The sequence below is a fragment of the Trachypithecus francoisi genome, unplaced genomic scaffold, assembly GCF_009764315.1.
Source record: "Trachypithecus francoisi isolate TF-2019V2 unplaced genomic scaffold, Tfra_2.0 Lachesis_group1, whole genome shotgun sequence".
Classification (NCBI taxonomy): Eukaryota; Metazoa; Chordata; class Mammalia; order Primates; family Cercopithecidae; genus Trachypithecus; species Trachypithecus francoisi.
In genome coordinates this window covers 52,369,391-52,386,147 of record NW_022681454.1, presented here as the reverse complement: position 1 = coordinate 52,386,147, position 16,757 = coordinate 52,369,391, and the positions used below count along the sequence as shown (strand labels likewise).

Sequence of the window (16,757 nt, the reverse complement as noted above, 5' to 3'; positions counted from 1 at the left end):
CCCAGTGTGAGTGTGGTTGTTCCTCCCTATGTGTCCATGTGTTCTTATTATTCAGCTCCCACTTATAAGTGAGACCATGCGGTATTTGGTTTTCTGTTCCTGCCTTAGTTTGCTGAAGATGATGACTTCCAACTCCATCCACGTCCCTGCAAAGGACATGATCTCATTCCATTTTATAACTGCATAGTATTCCGTGGTGTATAGATTCCACATGTTTTTATCCAGTCTATCATTGATGGACATCTAGGTTGATTCATATTTTAGTCATCTTTAATCTATTTCAATTTTAGAAAGTAATTATTTTGTTTAAATTTTGTTTTGTTTGGTTCCAAATAGTTTGTCATCTTTTTTCCAATAGCTTTATTAAATAAACTGTCCTTTCACCCTTTCTTTGAAATACTACCTCCTTGTATACTAAATTATTTTATATGTACTTGGGACTCTTATATTGTATTTGGCTCTGCTGCTCTATCTGACAATGCCTTTGCAATTACTTGAATAGTGAAGTTATTGAAGTTTTACAATCTTCTTTACATTAGTCACTCATTCATTCTTCTTTTTAATGCATCACTGGATAGTCTTACATTATTTCAAGGACATACAAAAAGTCATCAAACCCCCTTCACCTCTCTCACCAAAAGAAGTTTGAATGTATAATAATTTTCTGAAATTGAAAAAAAGTAGATCAAAGAGAGCTACCAAAACAGATTTGGAATTTATAACAGTTTGCCATAAGACACTAAAAATAGTGAGTTGTCACATGAAAATGTCATCTAAGGCCATGGAAATGTACTATTTATCTCAAAATAATTTTAGAGTCTTCTAAACAGAATACTTAAGCGTGAATAGAATCAGAAACACCTAATATACTGAAGCACATTGAAGGGAGATAAGTTGAAAGTATCTTGGAAAAGAAAATAACTGCTCAGTGTTATAAGTGGGGTTTAAATAGTGTGTACATGTAACTCAGAATGAGACAGATGATCACTTAAAAGGACTGATGGGCATATGCAATGTAAGGAGAACTGGAGAGATGTGATTTCCTTTAAGTAAATTAGGACGTCACTGTATATGAAATTGATTTAATGTGAAGCAAGAGAACGCCGGAAGTGATAACATTTAAGTGATGAATTCTCAGAAGAAGCTATGTAGGATTTATGAAAGCTTCAAGCAGAGACAATATACTCTGTCAGAGTAATAACAAATTTAGAGAGTAAAAAGAGTGATTATCTGGGGGCTACAAAAGAGTCACAGGAGAGTTTTAGAACAACATTTGTATAAAAGTTTTTGGAACTAAAAGCCAAGCCTAGGTCAGTGAATGCAGATGACCTAGGGCTTCTGGTTAGGAGTGTTAAGAATGTTGACTGAAAGAGGAATTAAACCACTGGTAGGTTTTGGAAACAGTTGAGAGAATGGAATCAGATAAAAATGATACTAATGAGCTAGCCATATCCACAAGACATAAGTAAGTTTTCAAGTGAAATAAGCCAGGTAAGTGGTCAAAATTAACTTGATTTCTAGATAAGTAAAAGGGGGGAAAATGATAACTGATGTGGAGGAATAAATTGAATAACTCATGAAAACAGTAAGTAGGGAAGCAATAGATTTATTCACTTAGGCTAAAATAATGATCTCTATGTAAACCGATTTTAATTTTTTTTTTAGTTTCCTAAACTGAAAAGATCTATAGAGGAACACCTCAATTCATAAAATCCAAAAAACCTTTTTGCCTCAGTAAGTACTATGAGATCCTTAATATAAGACTGAAAAAAAATCTTATATTAAATTTAGAGCCTTATATTAAGTTTAGGGTCTTATATTAAGTTTAGACTCTAAAAAGGGCTCCATTCTTGCAACTAGTCAAAGCCTCAGGAGCAATTTTCATAAGATTAATTCTAAATGCCCAGCCAAAGTTCTTGAGAAGCAGCTACATATTCTTGGAAGACTAAGACTTTTTTCCCCTTCTTATGTTGTTGTTGTTGTTTTTGTTTTCAATCTCCAGAGAGTCTGAAAAGCGATAAGAGAATTATATCACAGCAGCCAAAATAAATAGTAAGAAAGCTTGAAACAAATACTGCTTTCCTTCGCTTCTGAACACACCTTTAATGCCATGTAGATTTGTATATTGATATACATTTAAGAAATATAGACAGGTATGTAAGTATTTCAACATCCTGTAAACACTATAATCTTTCATGATGATATTATGATTATTCACATACCTCCTTCTAATTAGACTAAAGGTCAGGTCTTTATGCATTCATTCATTCATTTAATAAATATTTATTGAATTTCTACCATATGAAGCCTGTTCCAGGCACAAGGATACAAGAGAGAAAATGAAATACAAAAGTTCTTTCCTTAGGAAACTTAAGAGATGAGACAAAAGCTAGAGATTACTGAGAACAGAATCAGATCAGGAGTAAAGGAGAAATGGGTGTAATAGAGAAATATGCAACTACCATTTGTGGGGCAGGCGAGTGGGGAGAATGCTCAGTGTGTTTAAGGCCAGTATTGCTGGAGCATAGTGGGGCAGGGGACGGGTAGGACCCAAGGGTGGGGAGGGACGGAGGAGCCAGATGAGTCTTTAAGGCCTTAGAGGGGATTGTAGCAGTTTTAATTAGAAGAGCCACGTGGTCTGACTCGTGTTTTAAAAGGATCCCTATGGTTGCTGCAAGTCAGTGTGGTGGGTGGGCAGACAGGGGCTGGAAGGACAGAATCATTCTCTTTGTGTCTGCATTTCCTTGCCTGCCATATTGCCCAGCACACATTAGTGTTTCAATTAATGCTAATTGAGTGAGTGAATAAATGAATGAATAACATTTTATGGCTGATGACTGGCTTTAAGAATATAATACATAGAAACTTCTTAAATAATAAGCTGTGATTTGGGATAACACAGATCATTATTGAGAGAGAAATTGTGTAAGCACTGAGCACCAGTTAAAGGATTCCCAGACTAATAATCCTGAACCATTGATAATTTTACTAGATCCTTTTAAGTGCAGTGAACCGGGTCCAGAATATTATTAGAGTAGTTATCAGGAAAAGTGTCCAAGATGATCACAGACCTAATTGATCATAAAAGAGTTGCACTAAGTGACTTCAACAAAGTAGTGATTCCTTCAGTAGCAATTGTTCTTGACTATTGTAATTGTTATTAAATTTGATATACACTTTACCATGTAATCCTACTAAGTAAACCACCATCCTTCCTGTGCATTATAATTTAGAAATTCATCACAGAACAATCTTGATAAGAAAGATTCATTCTTGTTCTTGGGTCACTGAAAATGTAAGTTGAAGAGAAAAAGGTTTTAAATTTTAATAGATGTTTACTTCTTCTTATTCAACTTTGATTAATAGGTTTGAAAAACAAAATAGTTCAAAATCATGGGAATGATTCTTAACTCCTTTAATAGTAACCCCCACCTCCCTCATTTTGGGAAAACAAATTATACAAACAAGCTTCTAAAGAAAAGAAATGCTTCAGAACTGAGCAGAAGATGTGTTCTCTTGGTAAAAGAGAAAATGAAAAGTGGCACACCTGCTTCCAGCTGGGCCCCCCTTCGCAAATCTCACACGGCCGCTCCATGTGAAGTCTTGTCCAAGTCAAACAAGTAGCAATTTTAAAGTAGCACCTAAAGAGGAACTTGGGCAGGATTTGCAGCAAAACCCCAGACCCTAAAAGTTCCTGCTGTACAGGCTTTATTTTCATTTCCTTGACCCATTTGCAGAGACTTGTTAGTGATGGCCAGCTGGGCCTCCCTGTACACAGCACACGAATAATAAACAGAGGCCAGCTGACACCCAGAGACACCTGCAGAGTACTCACAGTGCAGGATTGTTCATCCAAGGGGAAACATTTTGATGTGGGGGTGGGGTGGATGCATAGCCATCCCCTGGCTCAGTACACAACACACAGACACACACACACACACACATACATACATACCTGAAAGAAGTCTACCGTGGACTCTCCTGAGGGCCTGCTGAGCTGCCAAGAGAGCTAATAAAAAAGAACCGCTGACGGTGGTAGCAATGTGTGAAAAGGCCTCTGTAGGTAGTCATCCCCTTGTATCCCAAGCACTTGGACTTGGTGAAATTAATTTTTCAAAAGTTTGGTAGAAACTTCATGCAAGCCTTTGCACAAAGACTTTAATGCACTGAGCTTATTATTCCAGTTTCTTGGGATCCAGCTCCTTATTTATTCATAAATTACATATTTGCCAATGAAAATACTTTGTTGAAGGTCTGATCAAGCAGGTGCATTCAAGTAGCCTGAAAAGCCTTCACTAACATTTGAAAACTTTTCAGAACTGGATTTCTTGGAATTGACAAGAAAAGTACTTTTTAAAATTCTGTGAATTCACATTTGAAATGTTTTTATAAATAATTCAGAAAATATGATTTAAGTTAATGATAGATCACGGCGAATATATACAATAGCATTCACTATATGATGAAAGTAGTTTGTTTCAAATCTATTTAAATATAATAATTAACATCTTTAAGGAACCTGCTCAGTATTTAAAATATTCAGTACATTCAATGTTTTTCGCTAATGTTTACTCATCATAGGAGAAATAAAGAAAAGCTGATTTTGTAACTGTGCAGCTTCAAAGACCTAAGATTCAATTCACTTATCATAATATTTTTGAATTGGATAAGATCTATGCGAGCATAAGCACAGAAAAATATTGAACCCAAAGTTGTATCATGATGTAACCAAGGACCCCATAAGAGGAACAGAGTTACCATAAAAATTGGATTCCAATATTCTAATACAATGTGCTCATTCTAGGAAATTGTGCAGCCTGATTTATCAATGATACGGTAATCTTCTGTAAAAAAAAAAAAAATGAGGAATTGGCCCATACTGCGCACTATCTCTAAAATTATGGTTGAGTGATTCTAGCATATTGAAATCTTTTGTTTTTGTCTTTTTTTTTTTTTCTTGTTACCAAAGTGCATCTTTCTGATGGTTTTTAAAACCACTTACATAAAGTTTTAGGAATAGTCCAAACCATTCTTGGACAAGGGAGAACACACCAGCTGCACTTTAAGCAGCAATGCAGCTGTATAAAGTATGTGAGCATGACCTGAAGCTGGAAAAAAGCCAGTTTGTCTTAAAGAATTCCACCTGGACCTACTTAGCAACTCCTATCTTGCCCTAGCCTAAACACATGCCCTCGGTCTCCTCAGGGACAGTAATGGAACCTGGGGAGAGAAAGAGGCCTAGGACTCTGTGTTGGCAAGATTATTCCAGGGCTTTTCTATTTCCTGTCTGACCCTAGTTTAGGCCTTCACCTGCCTCCCTTTTTGCTCCAACAGACAACTAAAACTCAGGGCCAGTAATTACACTATACATTGATAAATCAGAAAGTATAGCATTTCTCCCATTTTTTAATTGTTTTTATGAAAAAATTCCAAGGAGACTCAGAGACCCTATTTCATTGCATATAAACAGGACAGTCAATAACTGGGCTGCAATTCTTATGTAGGTACATTGGCTCAGCTAATTAAGGAAAAATTTTTATTTTCATACTCTTCAGTATACTAGACCTTAAAGACACTACTGTCATTCATCCAGCAGCTGAAATGATATTAAAGTTATTAAAATTCTTAAAGGAGCATCTTCAGGAACCTCATTATGTTTTCATACATTAATTCCACAAATGCTAATTACTATAACTTATGCTGACTGAATATCTACCTTATGCCTGGTACTAGGTTAAGTACTCTGCATAGATATCATGTAACTGTTAACAGCAATGCATGAAGTAAGTACTATCCTTATTCCCCTTTTCTAGGTTCAGGGAGGTTAAGTTACTAGCACAAGTTTACCTAGCACTAATTTATAGAATTAGTATTTGAGTAGAACCTTCTGTAAAAATGTTGATGATAGACTCTATGAACTAGCTGTGTGAGGGTTTGCTGTAATTTTTTTAATGTTTCATATTTATAAATTTTTATAATAAAATGTCAGAAGGCAAACCACTTTTATTTTCATTCCCATGAAACTTTTATTGATACAACGTGTTGTGCCTCATTTGATATTTATTTGGAATGACATTATAATCATCAATGCAAAATATAGGTACTAAGAAGATTCTTATAGGTTGATGGAGTAGGAAGCACTAGGAATCTGTCTTCCCACGTAGACAACAATCACACTGGCAGATTGGTTTTGTATGAATACTTTGGAACTTTTAAGTCTATTGAAGGCTTTAAACTTTCAGGAGATGTCTTGCCAGTAAATTGCAGATAATTTTAGTAAATTTTAACTTTTAGCTCAGCAGTGGCTACCTATCTTCTACCTCCAACCAAATTGAAGATAGCTGTGCATGTTTATGGAATAGTTTATACATGGTTTTCAGGAGCTAGAGTGGGCAAAAAGAAACCTGTTCTACAGGTATTAGGAATTTGTGCTCTGATCACAGACTGCTGCTTCTGATCACAGAAGTACAGACACATAGGTAGACAGCTATTGTTGCACTTACCCTCTGTGCATGATTGTAAGTTCCTCCCCCTCTGATTAAAACAACTAAGGGATTTAAAGGGCCAGTGCCTTGTACTCTCCCTTCATTTTTGTCTTTCCCCCTTTTAGAGCCAGACATTCAGATATTTAAAAGCAACTATATGTATGAGGGAAATTGGAAAGTCACTACACATGGTCAGGGAAAGGTTTAGAATCAGAAAAGATGTGAAAAGATCTTAAATTTACATGTCAGGCATGACATGAAGATGAAGACATATTAAAGCTAATAAAGAATGAAACACAATAAAGAAAAAAACAAAAACAAAACCCCTGGGAAAGAGGGAAAATTTTATCTGCAGTTTTAACACATCATTAGTTTCAAATATCCAGTTTTTAACAACAGACTCACAAGGCATACAAAGAAACAAAGTATAGCCCATTCAAAGGAAAAAAAATTCTCCAGAAAGAATGACCAGATGTCAGACCTACTAGACAAAGACTTTCCTAAACGTTCTTGCTATCTTAAAGATACTCAAAGAACTAAATAAAGACATGGATAATGTCAAGAAAAGAATGTATGTACAAAATATATAAACAAAGGGATATAAACCTACAGAAACCAACAAGATGTTCTGGAGCTAAAAAATACAAAAACTGAAATAAAAAAATTACTAGAGAGCCTAAAAGGCAAATTTTGACAAGCAGAAGAGTGAATCATTGAACTTGAAGATAAGACACTGGAAATTATTACATCTGAGGAAAATAAAAGATTGAAAAAAAGTAAACAGCACCTAAGAGACTGGTGGGATATCTTCAAGCAAACCAACAAATGCATTATGGAAGGATCAGAAGGACACTAGAAAGAGAAACATGTCATTTGAAAAAACAATAGCCAAAAGCATCTCAAGTTTGATAAAAGACATGAAAGTTAACAAGGATATCCAGGAATTGAACTCAACTCTGCACCAAGCGGATGTAATAGACATCTACAGAACTCTCCACCCCAAATCAACAGAATGTACATTCCTCTCAGCACCACATTACACTTATTCCAAAACTGACCACATAGTTGGAAGTAAAGCACTCCTCAGCAAATGTAAAAGAACAAAAATTATAACAAACTGTCTTTCAGACCACAGTGCAATCACACTAGAACTCAGGACTAAGAAACTCAATCAAAACCGCTCAACTACATGGAAACTGAACAACCTGCTCCTGAATGACTACTGGGTACATAACAAAATGAAGGCAGAAATAAAGATGTTCTTTCAAACCAATGAGAACAAAGATACAACATACCAGAATCTCTGGGACACATTTAAAGCAGTGTGTAGAGGGAAATTTATAGCACTAAATGCCCACAAGAGAAAGCTGGAGAGATCGAAAACTGACACCCTGACATCACGATTCAAAGAAGTAGAGAAGCAAGAGCAAGCACATTCAAAAGCTAGCAGAAGGCAAAAAATAACCAAGATCAGAGAAGAACTGAAGGAGCTAGAGACACAAAAAACCCTCCAAAAAATCAATGAATCCAGGAGTTGGTTTTTTGAAAAGATCAACAAAATTGGTATACCTCTAGCAAGACTAATAAAGAAGAAAAAAGAGAAGAAACAAATAGACTGAATAAAAAATGTTAAAGGGGATATCACCACCGACCCCATAGAAATACAAACTACCATCAGAGAATACTATAAACACCTCAATGCAAATAAATTAGAAAACCTAGAAAAAGTGGATAATTTCCTGGACACTTACACTGTCCCAAGACTAAACCAGGAAGAAGTTGAATCCCTGAATAGACCAATAGCAGGTTCTGAAATTGAGGCAATAATAAATAGCCTACCAACCAAAAAAAGTCCAGGACCAGATGAATTCACAGCCAAATTCTACCAAAGGTAAAAGGAGGAGCTGGTACCATTCCTTCTAAAACTATTCCAATCAACAGAAAAAGAGGGAATCTTCCCTAACTCATTTTACGAGGCCAACATCATCCTGATACCAAAGGCTGGCAGAGATACAACAAGAAAAGAGAAATTTAGACCAACATCCCTGATGAACATTGATGCAAAAATCCTCAATAAAATACTGGCAAACCGAATCCAGCAGCACATCAAAAAGCTTATCCATTATGATCAAGTGGGCTTCATCCCTGGGATGCAAGGCTGGTTCAACATACGCAAATCAATAAATGCAATGCAGCATATAAACAGAACCAAAGACAAGAACCACATGATTATCTCAATAGATGCAGAAAAGGCCTTTGAAAAAAATCAACAACGCTTCATGATAAAAACTCTCAATAAATTCAGTATTGATGGAACATATCTCAAAATAAGAAGAGCTATTTATGACAAACCCACAGCCAATATCATACTGAATGAGAAAAAACTGAAAGCATTCCCTTTGAAAACTGGCACAAGACAGGGATGCCCTCTCTCACCGCTCCTATTCAACATAGTGTTGGAAGTTCTGGCTAGGGCAATCAGGCAAGAGAAAGAAATCAAGGGTATTCAGTTAGGAAAAGAAGAAGTCAAATTGTCCCTGTTTGTAGATGACATGATTGTATACTTAGAAAACCCCATTGTCTCAGCCCAAAATCTCCTTAAGCTGATAAGAAACTTCAGCAAAGTCTCAGGATACAAAATCAATGTGCAAAAGTCACTAGCATTCTTATACACCAGTAACAGACAAATAGAGAGCCCAATCATGAATGAACTCCCATTCACAATAACTTCAAAGAGAATAAAATACTTAGGAATCCAACTTAGAGGGATGTAAAGGACCTCTTCAAGGAGAACTACAAACCACTGCTCAGTGAAATCAAAGAGGACACAAACAAATGGAAGAACATACCATGCTCACGGATAGGAAGAATCAATATCGTGAAAATGGCCATACTACCCAAGGTAATTTATAGATTCAATGCCATCCCCATCAAGCTACCAATGACTTTCTTCACAGAATTGGAAAAAACTGCTTTAAAGTTCATATGGAACCAAAAAATAGCCCACATTGCCAAGACAATCCTAAGCCAAAAGAACAAAGCTGGAGGCATCACGCTACCTGACTTCAAACTATACTACAAGGCTACAGTCACCAAAACAGCATGGTACTGGTACCAAAACAGAGATATAGACCAATGGAACAGAACAGAGTCCTCAGAAATAATACCACACATCTACAGCCATCTGATCTTCGACAAACCTGACAGAAACAAGAAATGGGGAAAGGATTCCCTATTTAATAAATGGTACTGGGAAAATTGGCTAGCCGTAAATAGGAACCTGAAACTTGATCCTTTCTTTACTCCTTATATGAAAATTAATTCAAGATGGATTAGAGACTTAAATGTTAGTCCTAAAATGATAAAAACCCTAGAAGAAAACCTAGGTAATACCATGCAGGACATAGGGATGGGCAAGGACTTCATCTCTGAAACACCAAAAGCAATGGCAACAAAGCCAAAATTGACAAATGGGATCTAATTAAACTAAAGAGCTTCTGCACAGCAAAAGAAACTACCACCAGAGTGAACAGGCAACCTACAGAATGGGAGAAAATTTTTGCAATCTGCTCATCTGACAAAGGGCTAATATCTAGAATCTACAAATAACTCAAACAAATTTACAAGAAAAAAACAACCCCATCAAAGAGTGGGCAAAAGATATGAACAGACACTTCTCAAAAGAAGACATGCATACAGCCAACAGGCACATGAAAAAATGCTCATCATCACTTGCCATCAGAGAAATGCAAATCAAAACCGCAGTGAGATACCATCTCACACCAGTTAGAATGGCAGTCATTAAAAAATCAGGAAACAACAGGTGCTGGAGAGAATGTGGAGAAATAGGAACACTTTTACGCTGTTGGTGGGGCTGTAAACTAGTTCAATCATTGTGGAAAACAGTATGGTGATTCATCAAGGATCTGGAACTAGAAATACCATTTGACCCAGCCATCCCATTACTGTGTATATACCCAAAGGATTATAAATCATGCTGCTATAAAGAGACATGCACACGTATGTTTATTGCAGCACTATTCACAATAACAAAGACTTTTAATCAACCCAAATGTCCATCAGTGACAGACTAGATTAAGAAAATGTGGCACATATACCCCATGGAATACTATGCATCCATAAAAATGGATGACTTCATGTCCTTTGGAGGGACATGGATGCAGCTGGAAACCATCATTCTCAGCAAACTATCGCAAGAACAGAAAACTAATCACCACATGTTCTCACTCATAGGTGGGAACTGAACAATGAGATCACTTGGACGCAGGAAGGGGAGCATCACACACTGGGGCCTATTATGGGGAGCGGGGAGGGAGAAAGGATAGCATTAGGATATAAATCTAATGTACATGACAAGTTAATGGGTGCAGCATACCAACATGGCACATGTATACATATGTAACAAACCTGCATGTTGTGCACATGTACCCCAGAACTTAAAGTATAATAATAAAAAAAAGCAGTGAAAGAAAGATAAAATAAACATATGAGTAACTTAAGAAATATATAGACCCTTCCTGAGACACATTGTAATCAAACTGTTGCCAGCCAAAGACAATTATAAAATCCTTAAAACAAGAAGAGAGAAGCAACAATTCACATACATGAGATTTTCAGCAAAAGTATCAGCATATTTTTCATCAGAAACTTTTGAGCTCAGAAGGCAGTGAACTAATTTTAATGGTGCTTAAAGGAAAAAAAAAGTCAACCAAGAATTCTATATCCAGCAAAATAGTCTTGAAAAGTAAGAGAGAAATTAGGACATTCCCAGATAAGCAAAAGCAGAGAGAGTTTATTACTACTAGAGCTGTTGTGCAATAAATTATTAAGGGAGTCCTGGACGGTGAAATGGAAGGAGAATAGATAGTAACTTGAAGTCATATGAAGAAATAAATATCTCAGGACAGGTAAACATATGAGCATTTATAAAAACTAGTATTGTTATAAAAATGGTTTGTAACTCCACTTTCTGTCTACATTAAAGACACTAATAAATTGTTTCAAAAATAACTATTAGTCCAAAAACTAGTATTATTGGAACTTTGGTTTGTAATTTTACATTTTGTTTTCTACTTAATTTAAGAGAAAAATGCATTATACAAAAACAATTATTAGTTTATACTTTTGAGCAGACATGTATAAAGGTGTAATGTTGTGATATTGATAATGAAAGGAGTGAGGATGAAACTGTATAAAAGCAGAGTTTTTGCGTGTTATTGAATTTCAGCTGATGTAAATTCAAATTAGAGTGTAATAACTTTAATATATCAAATGTAATCAATCCCCATCATAAGCACAAATCAAGTAGTTATGGAATATACACAAGAGAACATGAAATGATAGTTAAAATATTTCACTACAAAAAAAAAGGTAAGACAATATTGCACAAAATGAGGCACAAGAAAACTTAAAAGGCTTATAGACAATAATTATCAAAATGAGCCACAAACCAAGTAGGTATGGAATATACACAAGAGAACATGAAATGATAGTTAAAATATTTCACTACAAGAAAAGATAAAAAGACAATAATGCATAAAATGAGGAACAAAAACTCTTAAATCTTAAAAGGCTTACAGACAACAGTTATCAAAAGGACAGAAATTTCTTCTTAGCAGTAATTATTTTAAATGTAAATAGACTAAACATTCCAATCAAGGATTAAAATAATGAAAAAAGAGACTTTAATTCAAAAAAGGTTATGAGGATCAGGAAGAACATTATTTATTAACAAGAAAAAGATATAGCAAGAAATATAGTTATAAATATTTACATACCTAATAATAGGACATCAAAACTGTATAAAGCAAAAATTGACAGGATTGAAGGGAGATATAGACAGTTCCACAGTAACAGTTCAGTGCCCCACACTCAGTAATGAATAGGACATTCAGAAAGAAGATAAGTAAGATAATAGAGCACTTGGCACAATAAAATAGCTAATCTAATAGACATATGCAAGAACATTATAACCACCAACAACATAATACACAATTTTCCTAAGTGCATGTGGGACATTGTCCATGATAGTCTATGTATTTGGTCACAAATTAAGTCTCAATAGATTTTAAAAGATAGATATCATACAAAATATTTTCTCCAACAATGGTTGGAAGAAGTTAGACATGAATAATTGAAGGAAGACTGGAAAATACCCTGCAAATTTGTGCAAATAAAACAACACATTCTTAAACCACCAATGGATCAAAAAATAAATAACAAGGGAAATCAGAAAATACTTAGAGACAAATGGAAATGAAAACAGCATACCAAAACTTACGTGATACACTGATAAATGCTTACATTAAAACAAAGATCTCAGATTCACAACCTAACATTATAACTTGTTGAATTGGAAAAAGCAAACTAAAGAAGAATTAATGTAAATTTATCTGACACTTAAAAAAAATCTGATACTTAAAAAATATATGTAATAGCAAGGAATTTCTTTAAATGCCCTCATTTTATGAGTCTATTATTAATCTGATACCAAAGCCAAAGACACTGCAAGAAAACTATAGACCACTATCCCTTAAAAATGTTGATACAAATATCCTTAACAAAATGCTAGCAAACTGATTTTAACAGCACATTACAATGTGCTCTAATCGAAAATAAACTACTCAAATGAACCTGCCCTTGTAGTATGAATCAATATACCTGCCTTGTAAACCGGGAATGGAGACCTTCTCCCTAGGACAACTCAGAGAGAAAGTACTTGACTTCACCATCAGCACCCAAGGCTAAAATTCTAATTTAAACTACTCTCTGTGTTCTGATGAGGCACCTATTTTGGATACAACCCAAGTATTGACCTGCCCATAATAATGTTATGTATATCGTGCATTACTGCTAGCCAACATGAATATTATATAGTACTATAAGTGTTTAACTGTACATAGTACATACGAAGGTACCCGGTACAATCACTGCTCGCAGTATATGCTTACAAGCCAGAACTATAAACGCTTAACCAACTGTAACACATTAAACTCACACCTCCAAAAGTCCATGCCCTTCCCCGGGAATATCGACCAGACTTTTAACCATAGATAGTACATTCAGTCGTTTCACTGGACATATCACATTCAAATCGAATAAATCCTCGTCACTACAGATATCCCCCTCAAGATGGTGGTTTCTCGCTCACCATCCTCCGTGAAATCAATATCCCGCACAAGCGTGCTACTCTCCTGGCTCCGGGCCCATAACACTTAGGGGTAGGTATCCTGAACTGTATCCGGCATCTGGTTCTTACCTCACGGCCATGGAACTCAGATCGCTCACACGTTACCCTTAAATAAGACATCACACGCCTGGCGCGGTGGCTCAAGCCTGTAATCCCAGCACTTTGGGAGGCCGAGACGGGCGGATCACAAGGTCAGGAGATAGAGACCATCCTGGCTAACACAGTGAAACCCCGTCTCTACTAAAAAATACAAAAAAACTAGCCGGGCTATGTGGCGGGGGCCTGTAGTCCCAGCTACTCGGGAGGCTGAGGCAGGAGAATGGCGTAAACCTGGGAGGCGGAGCTTGCAGTGAGCTGAGATCCGGCCACTGCACTCCAGCCTGGGCGACAGAGCGCGACTCCATCTCAAAAAAAAAAAAAAAAAAAGACATCACAATGGATCACAGGTCTGTCACCCTATTAACCAGTCATGGGAGCTCTCCACGCATTTGGTATTTTAACTTTCGGGTATGCACGTGATCACATCGCGGAAGGCTTGTCTGCGACCACCTTATGTTGCAGGATCTGTCTTTAATTCCTAGTACACTCTCATTTTTAATCGCACCTACGTTCAGTATTCCAGCCGCGCGTAACTACCACAAGGTGTTAATTCATGCTTGTAGGACATAACAATAATTACTAAACTTACAGCTTCTTACGGCTTCTCACACGAAAGCCTACGATAAAATTCCACACACACCCCCCCCCATCTCTTGCCTCATTAAACCAGGAAAGACATCTTTTTCAATCCCCCAAAACAAAAACGCCTCAATCTAATTCAGCCAGAGCCTAAATTTTTATCTTTAGGCTGTATGCATTTCCAACAGTTACCCCTCAACGAACGCATTTTTTCTTTTAATTTCACTCCGCTGCTCCCCCAAATTTAATTCTCCTCCTACAGTCACTTCATTCAGTACATGTATCCGTCCGCTACTAAACCCATACCCTAAACCAACACAACCCCAAAGGCGGCCCCTCTCTTTATTTTTCTTACCCCCACAATCGCACATGCACGTATCTTCTGGACCCCCATTTACACCACGCATTCATGCAGTTTATGTAGCTTAACTATCTAAAGCAAGACACTGAAAATATCTAGACGGACCTACACTGCCCCATAAACAAATAGGTTTGGTCCTAGCCTTTCTATTAACTCTCAGTAAGATTGCACATGCAAGTATCCCCGCCCCGGTGAAATCACTCTCTAAATCACTACGATCAAAGGGAGTAAGTATCAAGCACGTACTAATACAGCTCAAAACACTTTGCTTAGCCACACCCCCGCGGGAGACAGTGGTGATAAGCCTTTAGCAATAAAGGAAAGTTTAAGCTATACTAACACCCAGGGTTGGTTAATTTCGTGCCAGCCACCGCGGCCATACGATTAACCCAAGCTAATAGAGACCGGCGTAAAGAGTGTTTTAGGTTTGCCCTCAATAAAGCTAAGTTTCATCTAAGTTGTAAAAAACCCTAGCTAATATAAAATAAACTACGAAAGTGGCTTTAATACTTCTGAATACAAAATAACTAAGACCCAAACTGGGATTCGATATCACACTATGCTTAGCCCTAAACTTCAACAATTTAATTAACAAAACTGCTCGCCAGAACACTACAAGCACTAGCTTAAAACTCAGAGGACTTGGCGGTGCTTCACATCCCTCTAGAGGAGCCTTTTCTGTAATCGATAAACCCCGATTCACCTCACCACGTCTTGCTCAGCCTATATACTGCCATCTTCAGCAAACCCTAGTAAAGGCCACAAAGTAAGCACAAGTATTATATAAAAATGTTAGGTCAAGGTGTAGCCTATGAGGTGCTAAGAAATGGGCTACATTTTCTACCCCAGAAAATTCTACGATAACCCTTATGAAACCTAAGGGCCCAAGGAGGATTTAGCAGTAAATTAAGAACAGAGTGCTTAATTGAATAAGGCCATAAAGCATGCACACACTGCCCGTCACCCTTCTCAAGTATATTTTAAGGACTAACTTAACTAAATCCCCTGTACATTTATATAGAGGAGAGAAGTCATAACATGGTAAGTGACCGGCGGATGTTGACGGTTTTGAGGATTCTTTGGTGAAAAGAATCTGCTATAGTAGAGGCTGGCGCTGGGACCGGCTGAACAGTTTATCCCCGCTTAGCAGGAAATCTATCTCATCCAGGGGCCTCTGTAGACTTGACTGTCTTCTCACTTCACCTGGCAGGTGTCTCTTCTATTTTAGGAGCTATCAATTTCATCACCACAAAAATCAATATAAAACCCCCTGCTATGACTCGGTATCAAATACCTGTTTTTGTCTGATCTGTCCTAATCACAGCAGTTCTGCTCCTCTCTCTTGCACTCCTAGCCGCTGGCATTACTATACTATTAACAGACAACAACCTTAACACCACCTTCTTCGACCCAGCTGGAAGGGGCGATCCTATCCTATACCAGCACCTATTCTGGTTCTTCGGCCACCCCGAAATCTGTATCCTCATCCTACCAGGCTTCTGAATAATCTCCCACATCGTAACATATTATTCCGGAAAAAAGGAACCATTTGAGTATATGGGCGTGGTCTGGGCTATAGTATCAATTGGCTTCCTAGGGTTTATTGTGTGAGCTCAACATATATTTACAGTAGGAATAGATGTAGATACAGGAGGTTACTTCACCTCTGCCACGATGATCATCACTATTCTCACTGGTGTTAAAGTTTTTAGCTGACTTGCTACGCTTCACGGAAGTAACACCAAATGATCTCCCGCAACACTCGGAGCCCTAGGATTTATTTTCCTTTTCACAGTGGGTGGCTTAACCGACATTGTATTAGCGAACTCCTCATTAGACATTGTGCTACAGGACACATACTATGTTGTAGCCTACTTTCACTATGTTCTATCAATAGGAGCCGTATTCGCTATCATAGGAGGCTTTATTCACTGGTTCCCCTTATTTTCAGTCTATACACTCGACCAAGCCTACACCAAAGCCCATTTTGCTATTCTATTCACAGGCGTAAATTTAACCTTTT

At 37.1% G+C, this 16,757-nt stretch overlaps 1 protein-coding gene across 1 annotated transcript in view; it reads left to right on the top strand.

The window, feature by feature from the left end:
* The window catches only part of CFAP299 (cilia and flagella associated protein 299), a 662,518-nt gene that overhangs the window by 509,266 nt on the left and 136,495 nt on the right, over positions 1 to 16,757 (top strand). The window lies entirely within an intron of this gene.